The sequence below is a fragment of the Leptonychotes weddellii genome, unplaced genomic scaffold, assembly GCF_054177405.1.
Source record: "Leptonychotes weddellii isolate Sample4059 unplaced genomic scaffold, ASM5417740v2 HiC_scaffold_8917, whole genome shotgun sequence".
NCBI lineage: Eukaryota > Metazoa > Chordata > Mammalia > Carnivora > Phocidae > Leptonychotes > Leptonychotes weddellii.
Window position 1 is genome coordinate 1 of NW_028060513.1, and position 8,419 is coordinate 8,419.

At 39.4% G+C, this 8,419-nt stretch overlaps 1 pseudogene; it reads left to right on the forward strand.

Annotated features, from left to right (window-relative positions):
• Positions 1-4,833: 4,833 nt before the first annotated feature.
• Positions 4,834-8,324, forward strand: LOC102726783 (ubiquinol-cytochrome c reductase complex assembly factor 6 pseudogene; annotated as a pseudogene).
• Positions 8,325-8,419: the final 95 nt, after the last annotated feature.

Genomic DNA, 8,419 nt, shown 5'->3' on the forward strand with positions numbered 1-8,419 from the left:
CCTAGGTATTTTGACTGAATTTCTCTGATAAAATTAGATATATTTGAGTTAATCTGGAGATGAATAAAAATATTGAACTCAGGATTGGAAAAATCTGGACAGTTAGCATTGAAAATGTTTAAACAAAGGATTAAGTAAGATAATTGTTATAATATGGCTACATAACTAAACACATGTTTTAAAAATAAAAATTAAGACACAGTACTAAGTTAATAATGATTTAAAAATAATCTGAATGAAAGTTTAGGTATTATAACACTAGAATACATTTTCATAAAATGAGGGGAAATTAAAATTTGCTAAATTCCTTAGCCTGTATAGACAAGTGTCAAAGATCTTTATGTTTTTTGTGTTTGACAATTCAAGAAATACGAATTAAAACATGTTCAACATAAAGATTACCAGTAATAGAGTTTAAAATTATATGAATGCATTATAAGTTATCAGAGAATCATGACACTTTCCACTTGAAATCCTTGGGCAGAGGGAGAAGAAAAGGCAAGAGCATTGAGAAAAATATCAAAGCACCCTCAGAAGGTGAGGTTGGAACTCAAGGAATCAAAAAAAAAAAAAAAATGAGTGAGGTTAAAGGAAATCTTAACCAAATAAATAAAAATAACTAAACTGGAAAAATAATACAAACAGGGTAAGGAAGTTCAGAATTGGAAAATACCATATTTGACAAGAGAGACAAAGAAGTTTATTGGATATAAGGAAACTAGAGACAGATTTGCATCTACTCCAAATGGTATAATAGGAAAAGAAGAGTCTAGGAGGCTTATTCCTGGGTAAAGTTTTGGATTATCAGTCAGATACTGGAAGATCCAAGAGACCTGTATCAGAAAGAGAATGCACAGGTATGAATTGGGAAGGACACAGATGGGATTTGCAAAATGCATGCACATACCCCAAAGATACATAAGAAGAAAGTTATTTGAAGCTCTGCCATGCTTTCTGCATACAAGAAAGATAGCATAAGGATTCCACCACCTTGAGAAAAATGGGAACAAAAGTAACTTCCAAAGTTAAGTATTTAAAATCAGTGTGTAAGATACACATTTAGGAGAGGACGTTATTTTTAGGTATCTACTTTGAGTCCAAAATAAAATCACATAAAAAGAGGTTGGCTAGTAGCATTGATGCAATTAATTTGCAAGGTAGGAGAGAAGTCATAAAATGTAAGTGAAAGGCATATTCTTTTTTTTTTTATGATCCTATGAAAATAACCAAAACTAATTTATTAAAAGCTGGAAATTCAATTAAAATTTATATGGAAGAGGAGCAAATTCCTTATAATAGTAATATTTCAGAACTGAAGGCCCCTCAAAGAACATTCTATTCTACTGCTATATTAGAAAAGGAATATGTAAGACAATCCATGAGGAATAACGAAGAGGCAAAAAGCAAATCAGCCTTTAAAGAGACAACAGTGGCTGCCAACATCAAAAACCTTCCAGTTTCTCAAAGGAAAAAGTGAAAACAAAGGCTTGGAGAGCTGAATTAGATATTCATATCTGCAAATGAATTTTATGTGTATAAATAGAAGAAAATAGATGAAGAAATATAGAAGAAAATATTCTTTAAATAGAAGGCATTCTTGTTTATAGATTTTGGCAAAAAGAGAAAAGGAAAGACAGAAGGCAAACAAAAACAAATGCTTTTACATTTAGACATCTGAGAATAAAGAGAAAGAGTTACAAGCCAAAGAAATAAATGCTTTCAGATGGCATAGAAGGAGAATCCACAGATGACATGGGAGGTCACCGGCCACAGGTGAGCAGGCAGGGATAAGACCTGGAGCCGTGAGGGTTACAACCGTGTCATGGACAGCTTAGGCCAGGAGGAATAAAAGGACTGATGGGCCAAGGCAGAGGCACAGGTGAACGGAGCCTGATATTTTGATGATCTGATCTTCCAGGTGGTATCTTTTAAAAATTTTTTTTCCTAGCAATGCTCGAAGACCCAGAAACTAGAGAGAGATATTGGAATGAGTTGCCAACATGCCCCTGGGATTTCCCCCGGAACAGGATTTCAAAATAACTTTTGCCACGCTCCTTTATGCAGCCCACTTCATTAGAACTGATGGGTGAGGTTGCCAGGACTGACGGCTCCCTCGCTCCTGGCTCCAGACTCTGTAGTTTGGGAAACAATCAGCCCCAGAAGTCATCAGAATGGGCACCTGCTTCCTTGGAATTATGACTGGGAAGTATCCCAACCTGAAATATTTCCCACAGTCTCTGAAACCCCCGTCAGAGGCTCATCATTTAGATCTGGGAGGTGGCTTTGCCTAGTTTTACACATGCTCTTCTTATGACCTAGAAAGCTCCTCTCTCCTCTCTAATATGTCTGACCAAGGCCTACTTATCCTCTATAGATTAGCTTCCTGTCATTCCTTAAGGAAGTCATTCTGAATACTCTTCACAGCACTTCACATCTGTAATTATACATCTGTGTACAAAATGAATAAAATTTTAAAATTTTGCCTGATTATCAAAATGAGAACCATATATATTTGATCACTAATGAATCTTCAATATAAAGCAAAGTACTTTGCAATAAATACTGAATATATAAATGAATGAGTGAATGAATGAATGAAGATATAGATACCCTCAGAGAAGTAATACTTTAAAGCAGTGGTTCTCAAAGTGTGGTCCCTGGAAGAGCAGTATCTTCATCATCTAAGAATCTCAGACCCTGCCTCAGACCTACAAAATGGGGGTTGAGCCCAGCCATCGGTACTTTTACAAACTCCTCAGATGATGTTGATATATGCTCAAGTTTAAGAACCACACCTTAAATAAGTCTTCATCAGCTTTTTGCTTTATGGAAGGAAATACAGACTCAAATGCTTACAGAAATCATGAAAGTTGCATAAATGAGTGACATAAAGGGAACAGGTGTAAAACAATAAGAAGTAGTGGAGACTGTAGCAAAATAGAGAGCAAGAGCACATGCCCCACCTAAAGAGGTGAGCTCCAAGTGACATCACCAATATAGCAGAGTGGGAGACCCCACCTTGGTTCCTCCAACAAAGAACAACAATTAGCTATCCATGAACAAAAATAGCTCTGGGAGAGTTCAGGGGTCCACTTAAAAAACTTCAACAACACAGTTGGGCAAAACAAAACAAAACAAAACAAAAAACCCCTGAGAATGACCACATAAAAGGAGTAAAAATTATTTCATTTTGCCTGCATCTGCCCATCCTCTAGGCTGACACAGCTCAGCACCAAGAGGGAACTCCTCTCACTAGGAAAAGAAAAGTGGGGTGAGCAACCACTTCCCCAGCATTTGAAGCACTACAAGGAAGGACCCACTTCAGTCTCACCCCATCTAGAGACTGGCATAGCTGAGATCTAGAAATGCCTGGGCACAAAGAAGAAGGGCAGGGGCTACCAACGTCAACCTCTTGGTGGGAGCGACCCTAGTTCCCAGTGGCCTTCTTTGCAGACGACCATCGCAGCCTTCACTGCTGAGATTTTCAACAGCACTCATGAATGCTGTGGACTCTCCCAGCTGTCATCGCTGAAGATCCCATCAGAGAGCCCAAAAGACTGCTCTGCAGTGGATCTCAACAGCTTCTACTGCTGAGGAGACCAACAGCAAACACAGCTGCTGCAGACCCCTTGCAGCTCTCACTGCTGACAGCCCCATAGATTTTTGTGTTTGCAGACTCCAGCTGCCTGAGGTCCTCCTTGCTCTCCACCCTGGCCAGAGCCACCCCAGTCGACATCACTCTGAACAGCCTAGGCCTGCGATCCAACGAAGCCACCCCACCCACTGCTAGCCACAGCTTCTGCAACTGTGTGTGTGCACAAGTCCAGCCGGGACCATGCACCTGCTCTGGCCACTGGAGCCAGCCCAGACTCTTGTCACTGGCCTGTACTGCTACAGGGGCTTACAGCTAAACCCTGATGCCTCCCACCTGCATGCCACCAGCCCCAACTCCGATCACTGGCCCCCACTGCCATGCATGCACCTGAGGTTAGTCCTTGCAGCCACCTGAGTACACAACAACGGCCTAGGGCCCTGCTGCATCCATACTTGGCTTCGGGCCCTGCCACTGGCCGCTGGCCTTGCCACTGTGCATGTGCCTGCTGCCAGCCTGCCCCCACACAAGCACCTGCAGCCAGCTCCCACCGTCGATTATGTGCACCCCTAGCTCTGGCCACCAACGCCACCTGCCCTGGTTCCACGGCATGAAATTTGGAGGTGCTGCTGAGAGCCCCAACAGCTCTTGTATCCACTGGGAACCCCCTACGGCTCTTGCCAACAAGGATTGCTGATATCACAGATCACAGCTGCCTGAGCCAACAATTCACCATTTCCCCCCAGATCCAGACCAACCACAGGCCCCCACACTTGGTGCCCCACACCAGTAGACCTGAGGCCACAGCGTGCTCCAGCATGCCCCTACCCACAAATGAAGATCTTTCCTTACCAAAGTCAATTATAAAGTCTAGAAGAGGTGACTGCTGCTTCAAATGTGCAAACTCCTATGCAAGGCTACAGAGATCACAAGGAATCAGACCAATGTGACACCACCCAAAGGAAAACAAAAAACTTCCAGTAACCACAAAAAATGGAGATCTATGAAATGCTCAACAAAGAATTCAAAATAACTATTCTAAAGAAGCTCAGAGAACCACAAGAGAAATGGATAAACAATTTAACAAAATCAGGAAAACAGTACAAGAACAAATGAGAAGTTCAACAAATAGAAAATATAAAAAGGAACCAAACAGAAATTTTGGAGCTGAAGAACACAATGCGTGAACTAAAAAAAATGAGAACTTGCCACTTGCCCTCTGACCCGCTGCCGAACACCAGTGCATTCTGCGCCCCCCGACCATACCCGCCGGCGTGTCCTGGCCACCTACCTGAAAATGTTCACTGCCAGCCTCCTGACCATGTGCGCCGGGGCCGAAGCGGTGCACAGGTACTACCGGCCGGACCTGACAATACCTGAAATGCCACCAAAGCCTGGAGGGCTCACAACGGAGCTTTGGGCACTGAAAAAAGGACAACATGAACCTCAAGTTTCTCAACAGTAGAAACCTCAAAATACTTAACTCTGCCAAGAACTCCATGAATAATATTATAAGTATTAAATATAGGGCGCCTGGGTGGCTCAGATGGTTAAGCGTCTGCCTTTGGCTCAGGTCATGATCCCGGGGTCCTGGGATCGAGTCCCGCATCGGGCTCCCGGCTCAGCGGGGAGCCTGCTTCTCCCTCTGACCCTCTCTCCTCTCATGCTGTTTCTCTCTCGCTCGCTCGCTCTCTAAAAAATAAATAAAATCTATAAGTATTAAATATATATTTTTAAAGTTTATTGAGTCAAACTGGTTGTCTGCAAGAGGTGCCCAGGTGTTAACTGATGCATTGAGATTTAATTATGGATTGACCAGTGTTTCTTGAAAACTGCCAAAGTTTATATCATCAGCTTTTTGAATGTTATTTGAATAGATACTTAGTCTTGGATATCATGTGAGACAGAATATTTACAGTGTTTCCTATAATTAAATTTTGGTTTAATTCTGGTTTATTTCTCTGAATAAGCTTGACTATCATGGTTTATTTCTGGTTTATTTCTCTAAATAAGCTTGACTATCATGGCAAATGGGAATTATGAATTAACAATAATAAAAGTGTCATTGACAATGAAAAAAAAAATGAGAACTTAAGTAGGAAACCCAGTCAAGCAGAAGAAAGAATCAGTGAGCTCTAAAACAGGTCATTTGAGATTATCCAGTCAGGGGAGAAATAAAGAAAAAGAATGAAAGGGAATGAAGAAGGCCTATATATGACTTATAGGACACAATCAAGCAAAACAAAAGTCACATTATGGAAGTCCCATAAGGAAAAGAGAGAGAGAAAGGGACAGATAGCTTGTTTAAAAGAATAATGGCTAAGAACTTCCCAAATCTGAGGAATGATGTCAACAACCAGGTACATGAAGTTCAAATGTCTCCAATCAGGTTAAACCAAAAAAGACTTCACCACGATACATTATAGTAGCACTGTCAAAAATCAAAGACAAAGAGAATTTGAAAGCAGCGAGAGAAAAGAAGCTCATCATATAAAAGAGAGTCCCTCATAAGACTATTAGCAGATTTCTCAGCACATACTTTGCAGACCAGTAGCAGAATATATTTTTCTCAAGTGCACATGGAACATTCTCCAGGATAGATCGTATGTTAGGCCACAAAACAAGTCTTACAAATTTAAGAAGCTTGACTGAAATCATATCACATATCTTTTCCTACCACAATGCTATGAAACTAGAAATCAATAACAGGAAGAAACATGGAGAAGTCACAAATATGTGGAGATTGAATAACACATTCCTGAACAACCAATGTGTCAAAGAAGATATCAGAGGGGATATTTAAAAATATCTTAAGACAAACAAAAATGGAAATACAACATACCAAAACTTAAGAGATGCAGCAAAAGCAGTTGTAAGAGGCTAGTTTATAGTGATAAATGCTTGCATTAAGAAAAAAGAAAGATCTCAAACAGCCTAACATTATACCTTAAGGAGAAAAATAAGAACAATCTAAGTCAAAAGTTAGTAGAAGGAAGGAAATAACAAAAATTAGAAATAAATGAAATAGAGATTAGAAAGACAATAGAAAAATACCAATAAAACTAAGATTTGGGTTTTGAAAAGATACATAGAACTGATAAATCTTTAGCTAGACTAATTATAAAAAAGGAAAGAAGACTCAAATAAAATCAGAAATAAAACAGGAGACACTAAAACTGATACCACAGAAATACTAAGGATAGTAATAATAAGAAGTCACTTTGAACAATTAAACACCAACATATTGGGTAGCCTAAAAGAAATGGATAAATTCTTAGAAACATACAACCTACCAGGACTGAATCATGAAGAAATACAAATTTGGACTGTAAACTAATAACAAGTAAAAAGATTGAATCACTAATCAAAGTCCCTCAACAAAGAAAAGTCCAGGCCATATTGCTTCCTGGAGAAATCTATCAAACATTTAAAGAAGGATTAATAGTAATGCTTTTCAAACTCTTCCAAAAAATTTAAGAGGAGGGAACACTTCCAAACTCATAAGGCCAGCATTGCCAGACAGGGACATTGTGCGGAAAAAAAATTATACGCCAATATCCCTGATGAACTTAGAGGCAAAAGTCCTCAGCAAAATACCAGCAAACTGAATTCAACAGTACATTAAAAGGATCATATACCATGATGGAGTAGGATTTATCCTTAAGATGCAAAGATGGTTCAATGTATGCAAATCAGTAAATATGATACACCACCTTAATAGAATAAAAGATAAAATTCATATGATCATTTCAATAGATGCAGTAAAAGCATTTAAAAAATTTCAACATCCTTTCATGATAAAAAGAAAAAAACACTCTCAACAAAGTGGGTAATAGAAGAACAGACCTCAAATAATAATGATCATATATGACAAGCCAACAACTGACCAACACCATGCTCAATGGTAAAATCCTAGAAGCTTTTCCTTCAAGATCAGGAACAAGACAAGAGCACCCACTCCTATTGTACTAGAAGTCCTAGTCAGGGCAATTAGACAAGATAAAGAAAAATTATCCTTGAAAAGGAAGAGGTAAAACTGACTTTTTGCAGAGGGCATGACCTTCTATATAGCATTCTCAAAGACTCTAGCAAAAAAACTGTTAAAACATGTTAATAAATGTAATATTTATTCATAAATAATAAACAAAACTATTAATAAATTAATTCCATAAAGTTGCAAAATACAAAATCAACATGCAAAAACCAGTTATATTTCTATACACTTGCAGTGAAATATCCAAAAAATACATTAAGAAAAAAATCCCATTTACCATAGCATCAAAAAGAATAAAATACTGAGGAATAAATTTAACCAAAGAGATGAAAGATCTGTACATTGAAAACTATAAAACACTGATGAAAGAAATTGAAGATGACACAAATAAATGGAAAGATAACCCATGTTCATGGATTAGAAGAACTAACACTGTTGAAATGTCCATTCCACCCAAAGAGATCTAAGTATTCAGTGCAATCCCTATCAAAATTCCAATGGCATTTTTCACAGAAACAGAACAAACAGGGTCATCTGGGTGGCTCAACTTGTTGAGCATCCAGCTCTTGGTTTCGGCTCAGGTCATGACCTCACAGTCCTGGGATGGAGCCCCACATTAAGCCCCATGTTGGGCTCCATACTCAAGGCAGAGTCTGCTTGAGATACTTTCCCCCTCCCTCCCTGCCAACCCCCCGCTCCTCTCCCCACTTGCACTCTCTTTCTCTCTCTCTCTAAAATAAATAAAATCTTGGGCGCCTGGGTGGCTCAGTTGGTTAAGCGACTGCCTTCGGCTCAGGTCATGATCCTGGAGTCCCTGGATCGAGTCCCGCATC